This window comes from Tympanuchus pallidicinctus, unplaced genomic scaffold, assembly GCF_026119805.1.
Source record: "Tympanuchus pallidicinctus isolate F22 unplaced genomic scaffold, pur_lepc_1.0 scaffold47, whole genome shotgun sequence".
NCBI classification, from domain to species: Eukaryota; Metazoa; Chordata; class Aves; order Galliformes; family Phasianidae; genus Tympanuchus; species Tympanuchus pallidicinctus.
This window is the reverse complement of record NW_026294766.1, coordinates 800,522-823,789: the sequence shown is the minus strand read 5'-3', so window position 1 is coordinate 823,789 and position 23,268 is coordinate 800,522. Positions and strand designations below refer to the sequence as shown.

Genomic DNA, 23,268 nt, shown 5'->3' with positions numbered 1-23,268 from the left:
AGTTCAGGTTTGGGTTCACTGGTTCCCAGAACTTCAGCACTCCACCACCTGGTGTCATGACATACCCTCACAGATACTGAAGCACACTGAAGTGTTGATGCTCCTACCAGTGGTCCTGTGGACTTCACAGCCTCAAGGGGAGTAGTACAGATGTTTACAAGGTATGAGGAGTGGTGGGCCTGCCTTCAGTGGTAGGATACAGGCTGTGTTTTTGTCTTGAGTCAAACACCTCCACTTGTGCTGGGGCATGTCCTGGCCTTTGGTACAACATCCTTTGTCCTGATATCTGGGGCAGGATCACTATATCCGGTACTACAGGGGGGTGGGGGTTCTAATTTGCCGTGTGGACATGTTTAATGTTCCCTTTGTGATGAAAATTGGAGTGCCAGCTACTATGTTTACTGGCTGTGTAGTGATAACCATAGGGTTTACCTCTAACAAATGCCTCCAAGGTGCAAGTAGATTATTAAGAGAAAGGAAAATTGGCTGTGACAAAACAAAAATTATTGTTGGACTATGGATCAAAGAAATAAATAAATCCCATTCTTGCAAAACCTGTTGCTGGTTGCATTGCACTCTTCTGGAAATCTGCACATAGAGCAGAAAAATGAAAATTTGTATAGAATTAAAATTGAGATTTTGAAGTAGTGAGTGAATGGTAATCAAAGAAATAAAGTGCAACTTTAGATTTTGTTGAATCCCAGGGAGCATACTCATGCAGGCAGTCCAGTTCACTAATGTAGCTGTCTTTTCATATGGTCCTAAACTTCTACAATAGATTCAGTTCTTGCTTGCCTGCTTGTAGTCATAACTCCAGAGAGATTTCCCTTTGGAATGTTAAAAATTGAGTTCTCCTGAATCAGCTTCCACAAAACAAATGTTCCTCACACAAACTTCCTCACACAAGGGTACTTTGTAAGAAGAAGAAGATGAAATACCAGGCCAAATATCTCCTGGCTCACTTAAATACTGTCCTTGCCCTGTGAGTTTTAGCAAGTCACTTAAATTAGTGGTTGTAACACAATGAAAAGCACAACAGTGATAGCAGAGTAGCAAGACCCCAGGCTGCAGTGAGTGAAAACTTGCTAAACAGAGCAGTCATGGAGACAGAAATAAGGAAAAAAAACCTGCTTATCCTTGGAAGGCCTCAGCTATGCAGGGATCTCCAGATGAGATACCCTCAGCTCCACTGCCAACACTTAAATGAGGTCTGGGAAGAGGAAGATCCTGTCAATACCCATACTGGTCATTCATGTGCACTGCATACACTTGAGCTCCCCTGGCTTGGCCCTGCCTTACTACTAGGTGCTCAATCACGGTTTCAAGCCCTGACTTAGCAAGCAAAATAAACAAAACTGAAGAAAACCTATGCATTTAAAATGGTTAGGATTTGACAAAGAAAAAATAGAAAATGTTCAAAAGTAGCATATCCAATTTTTGTTTCTTCAGAAACACGCTCATTTCAGGTAAAAGCTATTAGCTACTGCTACGTAAAGAAAATACAATTTATACTGTTCAGTGTTACAAAAAAGAACTAATTTTGAAAAGAGAACTAGTGCATTTCATGATGGCATAACTACATGAGCGGATGAGGAAAATGCTTGATGTCATCTATCTTAATGTCAGTAGAGACTTGGACGTAGTCCCCATCATATCCTTCTTTTCAAATTCAAAATGTGTGGATTTGAAAGGTGGACTGATGAACAAAGTTTAGTCTAGTCATACCTTGAGAGTGGTGGTCATGGGCTCAATGTCTGGCTAGAGAAAGTAACAAGTGGTGCTCCTCAGGGGTCAGTAGTGGGACCAATGCTCTTTAATATCTTCAGCAGTGACATTGACAGTGGGATCAAGTACATTCTCATCAAGTTTGTGGATGACAACAAGCTATGTGATAAGGTCAAGATGACTGAGGGATGGGATGCCACTCAGAGAGACTTAGACAGCTTTGTCAGTGGGACAAGGAGAAAGCTCATGAGGTTCAAAAAATCCAAGTGCAAGCTACTGCGCATGGGTAATGGCAACCAACCCCTTGTATCAGTACAAGTTGAAGGATGTAAGGACAGAGAACAGCCCTGCCACAATGGGCATAGGGATACTAGTAAATAGCAAGTGGACACGAACTAGTAGTGTGTACCCTCACAGCCCAGAAAGCCACTCCTGTCCTGGACTGCACCAAAAGAATGGTGGTCAGCAGGTCAAGGTAGATGATCCTGCCCCTCTGCTCTGCATTGGTGAGACCACATCTGGAGTACTGCATCCTGAATGCAACCCTAGCATACTGCTGACTGTCCCTGTTTTGTATGATCAGAAAAGTGTTACTATTGCCATGAAGTGACATATTACCTTTCATTAACCCTTACATTTCCTAGATGATTGTGTTTTTTCTCCTTTTGTGACATCCATTTGTCACACTCTCAGTTGGAGGACTGACAGGATTGAAATCTTACTTCTTCAGAAGTGATCTTACTTCTGTACAAGTTTAAAGCAACTATTTCTTCTTCCTGGTGATTATAGTGATAGTGAATTTTTCAACTGAAATGTAAAACTCGGGGTGTTATAGAATAAATAGAGTAGCTATGCTAAGCCAGTTTAAGTGACAACACTTTTTGGGAAGAGAGGATAAAGTTAAGGAATGAAGCAAGTCATTAATCTGAGCAAAAGTGGAAAAAAAAAAAAAATCAGGGAGGCAGAAAAATGAATAGATAGGGCACGCACAAATCAATAGCAGGACTGTCATTAAACTCAAAAGGAGGCAAGTTTTGTTCCCTAAAGAAGGACAGTTTTTGCAATGACCCTCATTGTCCACTTTGCATCATATCTCTTTGAAATTCTAGGCCCCTTTCTTCCATCTTGAATGCAGGCTTGCATATATGCAATACTGTGAAACAAGAACATTCTGCCTCTAAAACAATTTTGCTCACACTTCCACCTGCTCACCCTGCCACATCATCTGCCTCCTGGAGCAGCCCAGCCTGGCCAAGGGGTGGATGGGGCCAGGCTGAATGAATGCATGAATGAATGCATGAATGAATGAATGAATGGGGCCTTATAAATATTTCTATAATTAGTCAAAGCACAGTAATATTTTTCCCTACAGCTTAAATACTGCTGATTAGCTGCTTACTTTTTAGAAAGTTCTCTGTCCTTAGTATTTACACGAGTCTTTTTCTGACCTGCTTTAAGCCCGTTAGTCCAAACCAGCTTTTTTCTTTTTTTCTTTTTTCCCCAAGACTATTTTTATGATTTTCAAGGATCAAAGAACATCTGTAACAATTAGTTTTCCATAGATCATTTCTTCTTTTTTTCATAATTTTGCGTTCCCTTACTTTCTGGCTCTGAACTTTGCTTCTACAATGCCAAGGGATTCCAGCCACCACATGCATACAGCCAAGACATTTTAGTGTGAGTTAGATACTCAGGCATACACAACCTGTAACCCACATGCTACGTGTATCCCAACTCAACTTGCACCCCCTACAGCTGTATCTATCACGGCAGCAGCTCTACCCTGATGAGTGGCCAGGCCTAGCCCGGAGTCACAGCAAGGTTTGCAGAGCAGCACTGACAAATAAAGCAACAGAACTGAGAAAAGGCTGTCACCTTAAGGAAATATTTTAAACTAAGTCACATGGCAAAAGAATGTCATGACAGTGCTTTCTAATGGGATAGAAGCGCCATAGCAGGTAACCATACAAGACCATATGACCATACCTAACAGGTAACCCATACATAACCTACAAGAACCATAGCAGCAGGTAATGAAGAAAAATTAGCTCACCCCTTCCAGAAACTAGTAACAACTCAAAAGAAGAGCAAACTCAGAGAGATACTGCTCCCTCTGCTGCTAACACTTAAATAAAAGCACCTTTTCCAATCATTGCTTGCACCTCAGCTCCCTGGGATAGCATTGACCTCTCAACTAATGTTCAATCATTGGTTCAGGCTGTGAAGGGATGGAGTGCAGCAGAGTTGCTAGGTCACAGCCTGAACCAAAGATTGAGTAGGTCAGGGGTAAACTCCTGCTGTTTTGGAAACATGAAGTACAACGTGTATCGTGATGCCGGTACAGTACTTATCAATGATTTGATTGACAGGTGATTGTTGCAAGGTGATTGTTGGCGGTCTTCTTATGGTTGTGTTGGAACAGTACTTGATGTTGCTTCTGGAGGCTTATCTTCTTCAGTTCAGGTTTGGGTTCACTGGTTCCCAGAACTTCAGCACTCCACCACCTGGTGTCATGACATACCCTCACAGATACTGAAGCACACTGAAGTGTTGATGCTCCTACCAGTGGTCCTGTGGACTTCACAGCCTCAAGGGGAGTAGTACAGATGTTTACAAGGTATGAGGAGTGGTGGGCCTGCCTTCAGTGGTAGGATACAGGCTGTGTTTTTGTCTTGAGTCAAACACCTCCACTTGTGCTGGGGCATGTCCTGGCCTTTGGTACAACATCCTTTGTCCTGATATCTGGGGCAGGATCACTATATCCGGTACTACAGGGGGGTGGGGGTTCTAATTTGCCGTGTGGACATGTTTAATGTTCCCTTTGTGATGAAAATTGGAGTGCCAGCTACTATGTTTACTGGCTGTGTAGTGATAACCATAGGGTTTACCTCTAACAAATGCCTCCAAGGTGCAAGTAGATTATTAAGAGAAAGGAAAATTGGCTGTGACAAAACAAAAATTATTGTTGGACTATGGATCAAAGAAATAAATAAATCCCATTCTTGCAAAACCTGTTGCTGGTTGCATTGCACTCTTCTGGAAATCTGCACATAGAGCAGAAAAATGAAAATTTGTATAGAATTAAAATTGAGATTTTGAAGTAGTGAGTGAATGGTAATCAAAGAAATAAAGTGCAACTTTAGATTTTGTTGAATCCCAGGGAGCATACTCATGCAGGCAGTCCAGTTCACTAATGTAGCTGTCTTTTCATATGGTCCTAAACTTCTACAATAGATTCAGTTCTTGCTTGCCTGCTTGTAGTCATAACTCCAGAGAGATTTCCCTTTGGAATGTTAAAAATTGAGTTCTCCTGAATCAGCTTCCACAAAACAAATGTTCCTCACACAAACTTCCTCACACAAGGGTACTTTGTAAGAAGAAGAAGATGAAATACCAGGCCAAATATCTCCTGGCTCACTTAAATACTGTCCTTGCCCTGTGAGTTTTAGCAAGTCACTTAAATTAGTGGTTGTAACACAATGAAAAGCACAACAGTGATAGCAGAGTAGCAAGACCCCAGGCTGCAGTGAGTGAAAACTTGCTAAACAGAGCAGTCATGGAGACAGAAATAAGGAAAAAAAACCTGCTTATCCTTGGAAGGCCTCAGCTATGCAGGGATCTCCAGATGAGATACCCTCAGCTCCACTGCCAACACTTAAATGAGGTCTGGGAAGAGGAAGATCCTGTCAATACCCATACTGGTCATTCATGTGCACTGCATACACTTGAGCTCCCCTGGCTTGGCCCTGCCTTACTACTAGGTGCTCAATCACGGTTTCAAGCCCTGACTTAGCAAGCAAAATAAACAAAACTGAAGAAAACCTATGCATTTAAAATGGTTAGGATTTGACAAAGAAAAAATAGAAAATGTTCAAAAGTAGCATATCCAATTTTTGTTTCTTCAGAAACACGCTCATTTCAGGTAAAAGCTATTAGCTACTGCTACGTAAAGAAAATACAATTTATACTGTTCAGTGTTACAAAAAAGAACTAATTTTGAAAAGAGAACTAGTGCATTTCATGATGGCATAACTACATGAGCGGATGAGGAAAATGCTTGATGTCATCTATCTTAATGTCAGTAGAGACTTGGACGTAGTCCCCATCATATCCTTCTTTTCAAATTCAAAATGTGTGGATTTGAAAGGTGGACTGATGAACAAAGTTTAGTCTAGTCATACCTTGAGAGTGGTGGTCATGGGCTCAATGTCTGGCTAGAGAAAGTAACAAGTGGTGCTCCTCAGGGGTCAGTAGTGGGACCAATGCTCTTTAATATCTTCAGCAGTGACATTGACAGTGGGATCAAGTACATTCTCATCAAGTTTGTGGATGACAACAAGCTATGTGATAAGGTCAAGATGACTGAGGGATGGGATGCCACTCAGAGAGACTTAGACAGCTTTGTCAGTGGGACAAGGAGAAAGCTCATGAGGTTCAAAAAATCCAAGTGCAAGCTACTGCGCATGGGTAATGGCAACCAACCCCTTGTATCAGTACAAGTTGAAGGATGTAAGGACAGAGAACAGCCCTGCCACAATGGGCATAGGGATACTAGTAAATAGCAAGTGGACACGAACTAGCAGTGTGTACCCTCACAGCCCAGAAAGCCACTCCTGTCCTGGACTGCACCAAAAGAATGGTGGTCAGCAGGTCAAGGTAGATGATCCTGCCCCTCTGCTCTGCATTGGTGAGACCACATCTGGAGTACTGCATCCTGAATGCAACCCTAGCATACTGCTGACTGTCCCTGTTTTGTATGATCAGAAAAGTGTTACTATTGCCATGAAGTGACATATTACCTTTCATTAACCCTTACATTTCCTAGATGATTGTGTTTTTTCTCCTTTTGTGACATCCATTTGTCACACTCTCAGTTGGAGGACTGACAGGATTGAGATCTTACTTCTTCAGAAGTGATCTTACTTCTGTACAAGTTTAAAGCAACTATTTCTTCTTCCTGGTGATTATAGTGATAGTGAATTTTTCAACTGAAATGTAAAACTCGGGGTGTTATAGAATAAATAGAGTAGCTATGCTAAGCCAGTTTAAGTGACAACACTTTTTGGGAAGAGAGGATAAAGTTAAGGAATGAAGCAAGTCATTAATCTGAGCAAAAGTGGAAAAAAAAAAAAAATCAGGGAGGCAGAAAAATGAATAGATAGGGCACGCACAAATCAATAGCAGGACTGTCATTAAACTCAAAAGGAGGCAAGTTTTGTTCCCTAAAGAAGGACAGTTTTTGCAATGACCCTCATTGTCCACTTTGCATCATATCTCTTTGAAATTCTAGGCCCCTTTCTTCCATCTTGAATGCAGGCTTGCATATATGCAATACTGTGAAACAAGAACATTCTGCCTCTAAAACAATTTTGCTCACACTTCCACCTGCTCACCCTGCCACATCATCTGCCTCCTGGAGCAGCCCAGCCTGGCCAAGGGGTGGATGGGGCCAGGCTGAATGAATGCATGAATGAATGCATGAATGAATGAATGAATGGGGCCTTATAAATATTTCTATAATTAGTCAAAGCACAGTAATATTTTTCCCTACAGCTTAAATACTGCTGATTAGCTGCTTACTTTTTAGAAAGTTCTCTGTCCTTAGTATTTACACGAGTCTTTTTCTGACCTGCTTTAAGCCCGTTAGTCCAAACCAGCTTTTTTCTTTTTTTCTTTTTTCCCCAAGACTATTTTTATGATTTTCAAGGATCAAAGAACATCTGTAACAATTAGTTTTCCATAGATCATTTCTTCTTTTTTTCATAATTTTGCGTTCCCTTACTTTCTGGCTCTGAACTTTGCTTCTACAATGCCAAGGGATTCCAGCCACCACATGCATACAGCCAAGACATTTTAGTGTGAGTTAGATACTCAGGCATACACAACCTGTAACCCACATGCTACGTGTATCCCAACTCAACTTGCACCCCCTACAGCTGTATCTATCACGGCAGCAGCTCTACCCTGATGAGTGGCCAGGCCTAGCCCGGAGTCACAGCAAGGTTTGCAGAGCAGCACTGACAAATAAAGCAACAGAACTGAGAAAAGGCTGTCACCTTAAGGAAATATTTTAAACTAAGTCACATGGCAAAAGAATGTCATGACAGTGCTTTCTAATGGGATAGAAGCGCCATAGCAGGTAACCATACAAGACCATATGACCATACCTAACAGGTAACCCATACATAACCTACAAGAACCATAGCAGCAGGTAATGAAGAAAAATTAGCTCACCCCTTCCAGAAACTAGTAACAACTCAAAAGAAGAGCAAACTCAGAGAGATACTGCTCCCTCTGCTGCTAACACTTAAATAAAAGCACCTTTTCCAATCATTGCTTGCACCTGAGCTCCCTGGGATAGCATTGACCTCTCAACTAATGTTCAATCATTGGTTCAGGCTGTGAAGGGATGGAGTGCAGCAGAGTTGCTAGGTCACAGCCTGAACCAAAGATTGAGTAGGTCAGGGGTAAACTCCTGCTGTTTTGGAAACATGAAGTACAACGTGTATCGTGATGCCGGTACAGTACTTATCAATGATTTGATTGACAGGTGATTGTTGCAAGGTGATTGTTGGCGGTCTTCTTATGGTTGTGTTGGAACAGTACTTGATGTTGCTTCTGGAGGCTTATCTTCTTCAGTTCAGGTTTGGGTTCACTGGTTCCCAGAACTCCCAGCACTCCACCACCTGGTGTCATGACATACCCTCACAGATACTGAAGCACACTGAAGTGTTGATGCTCCTACCAGTGGTCCTGTGGACTTCACAGCCTCAAGGGGAGTAGTACAGATGTTTACAAGGTATGAGGAGTGGTGGGCCTGCCTTCAGTGGTAGGATACAGGCTGTGTTTTTGTCTTGAGTCAAACACCTCCACTTGTGCTGGGGCGTGTCCTGGCCTTTGGTACAACATCCTTTGTCCTGATATCTGGGGCAGGATCACTATATCCGGTACTACAGGGGGGTGGGGGTTCTAATTTGCCGTGTGGACATGTTTAATGTTCCCTTTGTGATGAAAATTGGAGTGCCAGCTACTATGTTTACTGGCTGTGTAGTGATAACCATAGGGTTTACCTCTAACAAATGCCTCCAAGGTGCAAGTAGATTATTAAGAGAAAGGAAAATTGGCTGTGACAAAACAAAAATTATTGTTGGACTATGGATCAAAGAAATAAATAAATCCCATTCTTGCAAAACCTGTTGCTGGTTGCATTGCACTCTTCTGGAAATCTGCACATAGAGCAGAAAAATGAAAATTTGTATAGAATTAAAATTGAGATTTTGAAGTAGTGAGTGAATGGTAATCAAAGAAATAAAGTGCAACTTTAGATTTTGTTGAATCCCAGGGAGCATACTCATGCAGGCAGTCCAGTTCACTAATGTAGCTGTCTTTTCATATGGTCCTAAACTTCTACAATAGATTCAGTTCTTGCTTGCCTGCTTGTAGTCATAACTCCAGAGAGATTTCCCTTTGGAATGTTAAAAATTGAGTTCTCCTGAATCAGCTTCCACAAAACAAATGTTCCTCACACAAACTTCCTCACACAAGGGTACTTTGTAAGAAGAAGAAGATGAAATACCAGGCCAAATATCTCCTGGCTCACTTAAATACTGTCCTTGCCCTGTGAGTTTTAGCAAGTCACTTAAATTAGTGGTTGTAACACAATGAAAAGCACAACAGTGATAGCAGAGTAGCAAGACCCCAGGCTGCAGTGAGTGAAAACTTGCTAAACAGAGCAGTCATGGAGACAGAAATAAGGAAAAAAAACCTGCTTATCCTTGGAAGGCCTCAGCTATGCAGGGATCTCCAGATGAGATACCCTCAGCTCCACTGCCAACACTTAAATGAGGTCTGGGAAGAGGAAGATCCTGTCAATACCCATACTGGTCATTCATGTGCACTGCATACACTTGAGCTCCCCTGGCTTGGCCCTGCCTTACTACTAGGTGCTCAATCACGGTTTCAAGCCCTGACTTAGCAAGCAAAATAAACAAAACTGAAGAAAACCTATGCATTTAAAATGGTTAGGATTTGACAAAGAAAAAATAGAAAATGTTCAAAAGTAGCATATCCAATTTTTGTTTCTTCAGAAACACGCTCATTTCAGGTAAAAGCTATTAGCTACTGCTACGTAAAGAAAATACAATTTATACTGTTCAGTGTTACAAAAAAGAACTAATTTTGAAAAGAGAACTAGTGCATTTCATGATGGCATAACTACATGAGCGGATGAGGAAAATGCTTGATGTCATCTATCTTAATGTCAGTAGAGACTTGGACGTAGTCCCCATCATATCCTTCTTTTCAAATTCAAAATGTGTGGATTTGAAAGGTGGACTGATGAACAAAGTTTAGTCTAGTCATACCTTGAGAGTGGTGGTCATGGGCTCAATGTCTGGCTAGAGAAAGTAACAAGTGGTGCTCCTCAGGGGTCAGTAGTGGGACCAATGCTCTTTAATATCTTCAGCAGTGACATTGACAGTGGGATCAAGTACATTCTCATCAAGTTTGTGGATGACAACAAGCTATGTGATAAGGTCAAGATGACTGAGGGATGGGATGCCACTCAGAGAGACTTAGACAGCTTTGTCAGTGGGACAAGGAGAAAGCTCATGAGGTTCAAAAAATCCAAGTGCAAGCTACTGCGCATGGGTAATGGCAACCAACCCCTTGTATCAGTACAAGTTGAAGGATGTAAGGACAGAGAACAGCCCTGCCACAATGGGCATAGGGATACTAGTAAATAGCAAGTGGACACGAACTAGCAGTGTGTACCCTCACAGCCCAGAAAGCCACTCCTGTCCTGGACTGCACCAAAAGAATGGTGGTCAGCAGGTCAAGGTAGATGATCCTGCCCCTCTGCTCTGCATTGGTGAGACCACATCTGGAGTACTGCATCCTGAATGCAACCCTAGCATACTGCTGACTGTCCCTGTTTTGTATGATCAGAAAAGTGTTACTATTGCCATGAAGTGACATATTACCTTTCATTAACCCTTACATTTCCTAGATGATTGTGTTTTTTCTCCTTTTGTGACATCCATTTGTCACACTCTCAGTTGGAGGACTGACAGGATTGAGATCTTACTTCTTCAGAAGTGATCTTACTTCTGTACAAGTTTAAAGCAACTATTTCTTCTTCCTGGTGATTATAGTGATAGTGAATTTTTCAACTGAAATGTAAAACTCGGGGTGTTATAGAATAAATAGAGTAGCTATGCTAAGCCAGTTTAAGTGACAACACTTTTTGGGAAGAGAGGATAAAGTTAAGGAATGAAGCAAGTCATTAATCTGAGCAAAAGTGGAAAAAAAAAAAAAATCAGGGAGGCAGAAAAATGAATAGATAGGGCACGCACAAATCAATAGCAGGACTGTCATTAAACTCAAAAGGAGGCAAGTTTTGTTCCCTAAAGAAGGACAGTTTTTGCAATGACCCTCATTGTCCACTTTGCATCATATCTCTTTGAAATTCTAGGCCCCTTTCTTCCATCTTGAATGCAGGCTTGCATATATGCAATACTGTGAAACAAGAACATTCTGCCTCTAAAACAATTTTGCTCACACTTCCACCTGCTCACCCTGCCACATCATCTGCCTCCTGGAGCAGCCCAGCCTGGCCAAGGGGTGGATGGGGCCAGGCTGAATGAATGCATGAATGAATGCATGAATGAATGAATGAATGGGGCCTTATAAATATTTCTATAATTAGTCAAAGCACAGTAATATTTTTCCCTACAGGTTAAATACTGCTGATTAGCTGCTTACTTTTTAGAAAGTTCTCTGTCCTTAGTATTTACACGAGTCTTTTTCTGACCTGCTTTAAGCCCGTTAGTCCAAACCAGCTTTTTTCTTTTTTTCTTTTTTCCCCAAGACTATTTTTATGATTTTCAAGGATCAAAGAACATCTGTAACAATTAGTTTTCCATAGATCATTTCTTCTTTTTTTCATAATTTTGCGTTCCCTTACTTTCTGGCTCTGAACTTTGCTTCTACAATGCCAAGGGATTCCAGCCACCACATGCATACAGCCAAGACATTTTAGTGTGAGTTAGATACTCAGGCATACACAACCTGTAACCCACATGCTACGTGTATCCCAACTCAACTTGCACCCCCTACAGCTGTATCTATCACGGCAGCAGCTCTACCCTGATGAGTGGCCAGGCCTAGCCCGGAGTCACAGCAAGGTTTGCAGAGCAGCACTGACAAATAAAGCAACAGAACTGAGAAAAGGCTGTCACCTTAAGGAAATATTTTAAACTAAGTCACATGGCAAAAGAATGTCATGACAGTGCTTTCTAATGGGATAGAAGCGCCATAGCAGGTAACCATACAAGACCATATGACCATACCTAACAGGTAACCACACATAACCTACAAGAACCATAGCAGCAGGTAATGAAGAAAAATTAGCTCACCCCTTCCAGAAACTAGTAACAACTCAAAAGAAGAGCAAACTCAGAGAGATACTGCTCCCTCTGCTGCTAACACTTAAATAAAAGCACCTTTTCCAATCATTGCTTGCACCTGAGCTCCCTGGGATAGCCTTGACCTCTCAACTAATGTTCAATCATTGGTTCAGGCTGTGAAGGGATGGAGTGCAGCAGAGTTGCTAGGTCACAGCCTGAACCAAAGATTGAGTAGGTCAGGGGTAAACTCCTGCTGTTTTGGAAACATGAAGTACAACGTGTATCGTGATGCCGGTACAGTACTTATCAATGATTTGATTGACAGGTGATTGTTGCAAGGTGATTGTTGGCGGTCTTCTTATGGTTGTGTTGGAACAGTACTTGATGTTGCTTCTGGAGGCTTATCTTCTTCAGTTCAGGTTTGGGTTCACTGGTTCCCAGAACTTCAGCACTCCACCACCTGGTGTCATGACATACCCTCACAGATACTGAAGCACACTGAAGTGTTGATGCTCCTACCAGTGGTCCTGTGGACTTCACAGCCTCAAGGGGAGTAGTACAGATGTTTACAAGGTATGAGGAGTGGTGGGCCTGCCTTCAGTGGTAGGATACAGGCTGTGTTTTTGTCTTGAGTCAAACACCTCCACTTGTGCTGGGGCGTGTCCTGGCCTTTGGTACAACATCCTTTGTCCTGATATCTGGGGCAGGATCACTATATCCGGTACTACAGGGGGGTGGGGGTTCTAATTTGCCGTGTGGACATGTTTAATGTTCCCTTTGTGATGAAAATTGGAGTGCCAGCTACTATGTTTACTGGCTGTGTAGTGATAACCATAGGGTTTACCTCTAACAAATGCCTCCAAGGTGCAAGTAGATTATTAAGAGAAAGGAAAATTGGCTGTGACAAAACAAAAATTATTGTTGGACTATGGATCAAAGAAATAAATAAATCCCATTCTTGCAAAACCTGTTGCTGGTTGCATTGCACTCTTCTGGAAATCTGCACATAGAGCAGAAAAATGAAAATTTGTATAGAATTAAAATTGAGATTTTGAAGTAGTGAGTGAATGGTAATCAAAGAAATAAAGTGCAACTTTAGATTTTGTTGAATCCCAGGGAGCATACTCATGCAGGCAGTCCAGTTCACTAATGTAGCTGTCTTTTCATATGGTCCTAAACTTCTACATTAGATTCAGTTCTTGCTTGCCTGCTTGTAGTCATAACTCCAGAGAGATTTCCCTTTGGAATGTTAAAAATTGAGTTCTCCTGAATCAGCTTCCACAAAACAAATGTTCCTCACACAAACTTCCTCACACAAGGGTACTTTGTAAGAAGAAGAAGGTGAAATACCAGGCCAAATATCTCCTGGCTCACTTAAATACTGTCCTTGCCCTGTGAGTTTTAGCAAGTCACTTAAATTAGTGGTTGTAACACAATGAAAAGCACGACAGTGATAGCAGAGTAGCAAGACCCCAGGCTGCAGTGAGTGAAAACTTGCTAAACAGAGCAGTCATGGAGACAGAAATAAGGAAAAAAAACCTGCTTATCCTTGGAAGGCCTCAGCTATGCAGGGATCTCCAGATGAGATACCCTCAGCTCCACTGCCAACACTTAAATGAGGTCTGGGAAGAGGAAGATCCTGTCAATACCCATACTGGTCATTCATGTGCACTGCATACACTTGAGCTCCCCTGGCTTGGCCCTGCCTTACTACTAGGTGCTCAATCACGGTCTCAAGCCCTGACTTAGCAAGCAAAATAAACAAAACTGAAGAAAACCTATGCATTTAAAATGGTTAGGATTTGACAAAGGAAAAATAGAAAATGTTCAAAAGTAGCATATCCAATTTTTGTTTCTTCAGAAACACGCTCATTTCAGGTAAAAGCTATTAGCTACTGCTACGTAAAGAAAATACAATTTATACTGTTCAGTGTTACAAAAAAGAACTAATTTTGAAAAGAGAACTAGTGCATTTCATGATGGCATAACTACATGAGCGGATGAGGAAAATGCTTGATGTCATCTATCTTAATGTCAGTAGAGACTTGGACGTAGTCCCCATCATATCCTTCTTTTCAAATTCAAAATGTGTGGATTTGAAAGGTGGACTGATGAACAAAGTTTAGTCTAGTCATACCTTGAGAGTGGTGGTCATGGGCTCAATGTCTGGCTAGAGAAAGTAACAAGTGGTGCTCCTCAGGGGTCAGTAGTGGGACCAATGCTCTTTAATATCTTCAGCAGTGACATTGACAGTGGGATCAAGTACATTCTCATCAAGTCTGTGGATGACAACAAGCTATGTGATAAGGTCAAGATGACTGAGGGATGGGATGCCACTCAGAGAGACTTAGACAGCTTTGTCAGTGGGACAAGGAGAAAGCTCATGAGGTTCAAAAAATCCAAGTGCAAGCTACTGCGCATGGGTAATGGCAACCAACCCCTTGTATCAGTACAAGTTGAAGGATGTAAGGACAGAGAACAGCCCTGCCACAATGGGCATAGGGATACTAGTAAATAGCAAGTGGACACGAACTAGCAGTGTGTACCCTCACAGCCCAGAAAGCCACTCCTGTCCTGGACTGCACCAAAAGAATGGTGGTCAGCAGGTCAAGGTAGATGATCCTGCCCCTCTGCTCTGCATTGGTGAGACCACATCTGGAGTACTGCATCCTGAATGCAACCCTAGCATACTGCTGACTGTCCCTGTTTTGTATGATCAGAAAAGTGTTACTATTGCCATGAAGTGACATATTACCTTTCATTAACCCTTACATTTCCTAGATGATTGTGTTTTTTCTCCTTTTGTGACATCCATTTGTCACACTCTCAGTTGGAGGACTGACAGGATTGAGATCTTACTTCTTCAGAAGTGATCTTACTTCTGTACAAGTTTAAAGCAACTATTTCTTCTTCCTGGTGATTATAGTGATAGTGAATTTTTCAACTGAAATGTAAAACTCGGGGTGTTATAGAATAAATAGAGTAGCTATGCTAAGCCAGTTTAAGTGACAACACTTTTTGGGAAGAGAGGATAAAGTTAAGGAATGAAGCAAGTCATTAATCTGAGCAAAAGTGGAAAAAAAAAAAAAAATCAGGGAGGCAGAAAAATGAATAGATAGGGCACGCACAAATCAATAGCAGGACTGTCATTAAACTCAAAAGGAGGCAAGTTTTGTTCCCTAAAGAAGGACAGTTTTTGCAATGACCCTCATTGTCCACTTTGCATCATATCTCTTTGAAATTCTAGGCCCCTTTCTTCCATCTTGAATGCAGGCTTGCATATATGCAATACTGTGAAACAAGAACATTCTGCCTCTAAAACAATTTTGCTCACACTTCCACCTGCTCACCCTGCCACATCATCTGCCTCCTGGAGCAGCCCAGCCTGGCCAAGGGGTGGATGGGGCCAAGGCTGAATGAATGCATGACATGAATGCATGAATGAATGAATGAATGGGGCCTTATAAATATTTCTATAATTAGTCAAAGCACAGTAATATTTTTCCCTACAGCTTAAATACTGCTGATTAGCTGCTTACTTGCAGGTAACCATACAAGACCATATGACCATATGAAGATGTTGATTGGCTTTTTACTGTGTAGCTTACTGTGCAGATGCTAGGTGGGGGCCTGCTCAGTATCTTTCTTTGTATTCATTTTGCAGTTTCATTAGGGGACATACAGCACCATGTATCTTTAACCTTTCTCAGCCACCAGCCATTTTTTTTCTTCATGAATTTTCAGTTATTCTCAAAGTATTTGGAGCACATAGTAATGGGAATGTCTGATAGCTTTTTATCCAACGGTTGTTTAACCCATAGTGAAATCACTTGTCTACATGAATGTTGTTACTAGATGATGTCGCATATTAACAGGAGTAAGAGGTAAAAACATGAGTAAAATGCAAGATATTTCGTGATAAAATCAGCAAACACTCCAGGCATAGCAATTATAGCCTGATTATTCTATGGAAACATGGACATATGCATGAAACATATATATACATGAAACAATTCTATTAAGCATGTTAAAATAACTGAAAGTAGATTTGTCCCAAGGAAACATATGTAACTAAGCTTCTGCTTGGCTTTAAGATGCACACACATTATTTCTCTGACTTGCAAAGATAAGCATGTGTGATACTTTACTGAGTACTGAGTTATTTCAGCTTTCTGGGAGCTGTATACTAATGCTGTGTTGTCAGAAGTCTTCTGAAATGAGGGTTTGATACTCCGACATCAGTAAACAGCATAGTGCTACTGATCTGTAACCTCTCAGCAGCAAAATGGAGAAATCCATGTAATCAATTCAGTGTCTGTGAGGAGAAGCAACATGTTTTAATACACCACCTCAGAGAGCTGGAAGAAAAAATAGACAAATTTTATTTACCTGCTTCATCAAAGTACATACAATGGCATTTGTTTGAGAGAAGAATGAACTCCTTTATATTGCAGATGGAAGGACAGAACCTGCCTGTACAAATCTACATGAATACATGGCAGAACACCTTCCTTAGCCATGAGCAGATAACTCTTTTTTTAAAAGCGCAACTTTTGACACTCTTGACAGCAATACCTGAAATGCAGTTTGTGTGTCTTGGAAAAGGAAGGCAGACAGAAAAAAGACACCATTTAGTCTGGATTTGATTAACATTAGTCTGTTGCTCTCAGTTTGTTGCAGAACTTAACTTCCACAATGACAGGGGGCGTCATTGACACTTGACATCATATCTCTTTGAATTCTAGGCCCCTTTCAGTCAAATTTGGCGGAGAGGAAAGAGTTTTGAAAATAGTTTGTTTTTTTTTTTTTAAATTTATTGAAGAGGATAATGATCCAGTTGTAGCAATAACATATTTCTATTTGGAAAGTGAGTCATAGTGGTATTCCCCAAGACCTATTTTTGAGCGTTTTTCAGACTTCACGTATAGGAACTTCCTACCAGGTCAATGACAGGTGAATGACAGCTATCCAACAGATAGCTGATCTCTGTAAAGGATAAAATGCACACAAGGCATGCGATTCTGAAGTTCAAAGGAGATTTCAAATGGTTGTATTTCAATATGCTTAAATAATGTTCTACCTATTCTGCACTTCCTTAGAAAAATCTGAAATCTATTTTTCAGTAATTATCTTCTTTTCATTTAAGAAGACCTTCCAATAATTCATAAGCTTTACCTTCCTTATCCCGTGTTCATTTTTATAGTTCCTCATTGCAGAAAACTGATGTGGCCCAATTTCACTAGCCATGACAACACTGAGCAGACTCATCCGTGCTAATAGACACGGCCACAAAGGGGTGCAGAGTTCAGTTGACAGCTACATCCTAGCACAATAATGGTAATCAGGATACTGTAGGAACAAAGTAGTTATCTCCAAATTGTACAAGGTATCAGCACTTTTTCCTAACTTCTAAAGCCTCCTCCTACTTCTGTTTACATTGCCTGACCCCTGTGAATTTGACAACTACTGCCAGTACACACACACACACACGCACACAAAAGGGTAATCAGATGACTGTACTAGGCTTGTGAGATTTCTAATAATGTCTCTTACCCATTCTGCAGGGAAACCAAAGACTTCCCGATGTGTTGGATCTGGTTTACATATCAGGCCCTCTTTTTGCCTCAGAAGGTTGTCACCTAGAGCAACAGCCCTTCTTTTTTGTCTTGATGGAGGAGCTCACAATATCGGAGACAGGTTGACTATCTAAGGTGACCCTCCAGCCTCTTTCTCTTCCTTTGATATCTCAGAAAAAATATGTAATTTATATTTGCATTAAAAGACAATTTTTCATTTTTTGTATCATCAGTAGCACTGGGACTTAGCATTACCTTTTGGGCTTTTGATGACCTAGAGTATAAAGATATCTTTCCTTCAAGTATTTCTGATGAACAGTCAAATCAAATATTTTCCTTTGAGCTGTTTTAAAAGAGTTTGGCAGCATTGAATGTTTTTTGGTACTCAATCCAGTTCTTTGATCTTCCTCCAACATTACCTAATTCTGTTTATAAGTTGTTGTGTTTAAGTGGAAAGAACTGACTTGTGGATAAGACAAAGCAGTACTCCCCTAGCATCTGATTCACCAACTGCTCTTGCATACATGCAGTTTCTCCAAAGGCGATAAAGGATTACATATTTTCTATGGATATTTTCTATGAGAATTCTTTTTGTGCCTTTGAATATACAAAATCTGAACATCCATGCTGCTTGTGATTTCACGCTCCTTCTGAAAATCCTTGCTTTTTTCCCGACAAGAAAACGTATATTTGTGTGATCCGTGTTTTCTTATTTTTAGATAAAGTGATGACCGTTAGTCTACTCAGTAAGACTGACATTCGCTACCTAATTTTTCCATAAGAGCGCAATCCTTCTTCTTGAGATGTAGTTAATATAGCGAGGCTAGAAATGATGGAAGCCACACCGAGCTTGGTCTCTACTTTAAAGGTATCATTTTAAATCATATGTATTGAAAGTGAAAATGCCTAGTCATTTCTGTAAGCTAGTTGAGCTTATTTTGATAGCATACATTTAAAGCGTTGATCTGAATGATCTTTTGTAAAATCTGGTGATATTCAGAAGGCAGACACCTTTGAAGTCTACAGAATAATATCACTTAGTTATACCAGCTATGAATCCACGTTTGCTCACGTTACCCATCCTTTTAACTGAAGGTTGGGTTTCATTATATTATTGAAGTTAAGGGAAATAAAGTAAAATTGATTTTCAAATGGATTCTAAGATTTCATATGTGTTTTTAATCCCTCTTTAGAGGAAGACAGCATGTCAAGTGATGCAGTTTTACACAGTCGATTGAGGCCATGATCTTGGCTTTATAAACAAATACAGCAACAGTGGTAGTGAGAATCCATGATTTTATTTTCATGCAGCTTGAATGGTCTTTTCGTACTTTTATTTAATTATTATTACTAGTTATCATTTTTATTTATTTATTTGTTTAATTGATGCAAGTTCTGAAAATGATCAACTGGTTTTCCTTGGCCAAAACAAAACACCATGAGGTTTCCCTCAGGTGGCCGTGGCCTCTTAATTGTTTGTTACTACTAGTGGCTTCTTCTCTACTAATCAGTTTGTAGATGACCTGTTGAAGAATAATGAGGTTTCCTTAGTTGAGTGAAGTATCAGAATATCAGTGAAAAAGGTGTCTGTAGTAAATATTTTTCATGTTTGCATTAAAAATCATAATACAAGCAGATTTCTGAGATGGACGTATACTGAAGTCACTTGGAAGCAGACACACAAACAGAACAACCAAGCTTAAACAACCAACTCAGCCCTCCCAAAACCCCCTGTCCCACCCCCCCCCCCCCCCACACACACACACAAAAAAAACAACAAACAAACAAAAACTAAAGCAACAGCCATACAGATAGACAAACAAAAATAAAAACAAAAAGAAAAAAAAAAGAAATGAAGAACAAGAAAAAAAACACACAGTGGAAACTACGAAAAAGACAATGAGAGATACAGAATGATGGGGAAGAAAACTGTCAGCAATACCTGTAGACAGACAATACCTTCTAGAACTAACAATGCAAAGGCAGATATACATATGCAATAATAACACCAAAAACAAGATCACTACTGTATTATAATTAATAAGCCATTCCCTTCTCTGAGGCAGTTCTTTTGTTTCTTACATAATCCTGGAATGCAATGAAATAGCAAGTATCAACTAGTAACAGTGTTACACTATCTCCAGCTCTAAAATTAGACTCCTTATCTGGTTTGGACTAACGGGCTTACAGCAGGTCAGAAAAAGACTTGTGTAAATACTAAGGACAGAGAACTGTCTAAAAAGTAAGCAGCTAATCAGCAGTATTTAACCTGTAGGAAAAAATATGTATATGCTTTACTGTGCTTTGACTAATCATAGAAATATTTATAAGGCCCCATCCATACAGAATTCAGAGATTTACAGTACAAGGTAGTAAGAATCCCAAATGAATTTTTGTCCTTTTCTCAGAGCTGAAGTTAGAAAAGCACTGGACTGGGCTCCCCAGGGAGGTGGTTGAGTCACCATCCCTGGATGTTTTAAAATCCGTTTGGATGCGGTGCTCAGGAACATGATTTAGCAGAGGGTTGTTAGAGTAAAAGTAGTGTGGTTAGGTTATGGTTGGACTTGACGATTTTTAAGGTCTTTTCCAACCTGAGTGATTCTATGAGTGGAAGTGAGAAAACGACCTGCCAGAAATCACAAAACATACATAGAAATGGTCTGTAGCTCTGTCAAGGGTTGAAGCCTAGCAAGAAACCTTTTTGAACGTCTTTGAACTATTTCTGAAAACTTTCTGAATTCTGCCTCTCCTCCATTCTTTACATAGCTACAATGTATTAGCCAGCTATAATTATCTCAAATTTCTTTTTGTACTGTTTGTAATTGCTACAGTTTTCCAGAGCACATCGTGTATCAAACCTAACTAGATAATCCTCACTGTAAGGGGCTATGAGTCCTTTCCATTTTGATTGGAGAAGGTAAAGCCATGGAGATATTTTATTGAATTTATGATTATCAATTTATGATCAGATATGATACAAACTATGGAGCACTTACAAAGCTTTGCTTTCTGTGCTTTGATTGCTTCTGCATTTGCCAAAACTCTCTGTCCTTATTACTCTAGTTTTCCAACCAAATATGTGATAATCTCCAAGAAATACCAGTTTCCTTGATAATAACTTGCATTTTCTCCAAAAAATGCAGACTTAAACTGTTCAATAGGACATTTTCCGCCAAAAATAGGATACATTCTCCCCAAAGGAACAGTTTTCTCTCATGCATATTCCATTTCCTCCCAAAAATACCGCATTTCAACCCTAAAGACCACATTTTCATCCAAAATATTTTGGATATTTTCTCCCAGAAACACCAGCGTCATCCCAACTTGATGACATCTTGGACCAGCAATACCACTTTTCTCTCCCTAATATTACAGTTTCCTCCAAAAAGAGATCTTCTTCCAGACTTATCGGCATTCTCTCAAACAGATGACATTGCCCCCCAGAAAGAAGACGTTTTCTCCCTGAAATACCAGCTTTCAAAGGAATAGCTCCAATTTCCTCCCTAGTAGACTACTTTGCACACCTTCATATGACACTTACTCCCAACAATACGGCATTTATCACAGAAATGCCACTTGACTCCCAAATGTGGGACATTTCCTGCCAGAAATACCCCTTGGCTCTTCAATAGAGGATGTTTTCTCCCAGAAATACCAGCTTTCTCCCACATAGATGATGACCCCTCCCCCACTCCCCCAAAATATGATACTGTCTCCTGGGAATACCACTTTTCTTAGAAATACCTCAGGCCTTCTCCAAACAATATGACAATACGACAATCCTCAAGGTGACATCTTCTCCCCAAAACATGACATTTTCTCCCAGAAATGCCAGTTCCCCCCCCCCGCACCCCAGGTGCCGCATTTTCTTCCAAAAATAAGACCTTCTCTCCCTGAAATAATGGCTTGCTCCAATAAAAAGACATTATCTCCCAGAAATACCAGTTTTCGCTCAAACATAGGACAGTTTCGACCACAAGTATCACATTCCAACCTGAAAGAGGACACTTTCTTCCAAACATACGGTATTTCCTCCCAGAAATCCCACCCTTCACCCAAATACATGGCATTTTCTCCCACAAGTACTACTTTTCCCTCAAAAATAGGACACTTTCTCCCCAAACAAGGATCTTTTCTCCCTGAAATACCAGTCTTCTCCCCAAAGGGATGACGTTTTCTACCAGAAATACAGGTTTTCTTAGGTATACTTCATGTTTCTTCCACAAAATACTACATGACAGTAGCAAATGTGACATTTTCCAACAAAAACATGATATTTCCTCCCAGAAATACCAGCTTTCTCGCAAATATGTGATCTTTTCTGCCTAAAGAAGACAGTTTCTCCCGGAAACACAGTTCTCTCACAGACATAGGAACTTTCCCCCCCAAGATAAGACATTTTCTCCCAGAAATACCAGTTCTCTTAGGAACGCCTCCCATTTTCTACCAAAAATACGACTTCACACTCCTCAATAGGACACTTATTCCCAGAAATAGGGCATTTTATCACAGAAATACCAGTTTCTCCCCCCAAAGTACGACGACATTTTCTCTCAGAAACAAGACATTTTCTCCCAGGAATACCAGTACCCTTAGAAATTCCTCACATTTCATCCCAAGAGCACTACTTTACACTCCTCAATATCATGTTCACTCCCATCAAAATGACATTTGATCACAGATATTCCAGTTTTCTAACAAAGATGGGACATATTCCCCCGGAAATACCAGCTTATTTTTTAAAATGCGGCATTTTCTCCCCAAAATCCCAGCTTTCGCACAAATAGATGTCATTTTCCAACAAAGCATGCTGTCTTCTCCCAGAAATTGCAGTTTTCTGAGAAATACCTTCCATTTTCTCTCAAAAGGACTACTTTACACTCCTGAAGAGGACATTTTCTCCCATATAGACCCTATTTTCTCCCCAAAGGACCGGTTTGCACTCCAAAAAGAAGACAGTTGCTCTCAAATAGAAGACATTCCTTCCCAGAATTTCCCCCTTTGCTCCAACAAGTAGGTCATTTTCTCACAGAAATACCACATTTCAGTTTTCCTGTAGTTATGCACCTGAAGTGCATAGGAAAAAAAACACGTGTTGGTAAGCAAGAGTAGGGAACTTGTTTTCCTTTGTATCCTCCTGATAACACTCATTTCTCAGGTCTATTGTCTCTGTAATCTTGAGATCGCTACTCTTCATGGCTTTGGGGAGTTTTCAAAAAATAGTTTTCAATCATCATTTCATAATGAAAATGGAGATTTAAAGAGCACCTTTTTATAGCGTTACTGAAACTTCAGCCAGAAGGGGTATCCTCAAGGCTAAATTGAAGATTCTGAAGTGGAAGATGAGTACCTGATGAGTATGTTTCACTTCACCGTATCGGGAAAGTTTATTAGAGGACTTAGGAAATCATACACTTTCTTTCACTATCAATATCGAAGTAGGAACTGCATTGACAGTAAATGCCAGTGTTGTTTTTTTTCTCTCATTCATTAGTGTTCTTAGTGACCTTCTCCTCAACATAATATGTATGCTATATATATATTATAATGTAATATGCTCC

The 23,268-nt window shown here is 40.4% G+C and overlaps 1 long non-coding RNA gene across 3 annotated transcripts in view; it reads left to right on the top strand.

Moving 5' to 3' along the window:
* Positions 1-23,268, top strand: part of LOC128090536 (uncharacterized) — a 64,507-nt gene that overhangs the window by 5,112 nt on the left and 36,127 nt on the right. Inside the window, exon 2 of one of the 3 annotated variants that reach the window (XR_008210971.1) lies at positions 7,937-8,244. This is a non-coding gene — a long non-coding RNA (uncharacterized LOC128090536). Of the gene's footprint in view, positions 1-3,755; positions 4,064-7,936; positions 8,245-12,117; positions 12,426-23,268 lie in introns of all 3 variants that reach the window. The other 2 variants (XR_008210972.1, XR_008210973.1) reach the window with 2 other exon arrangements.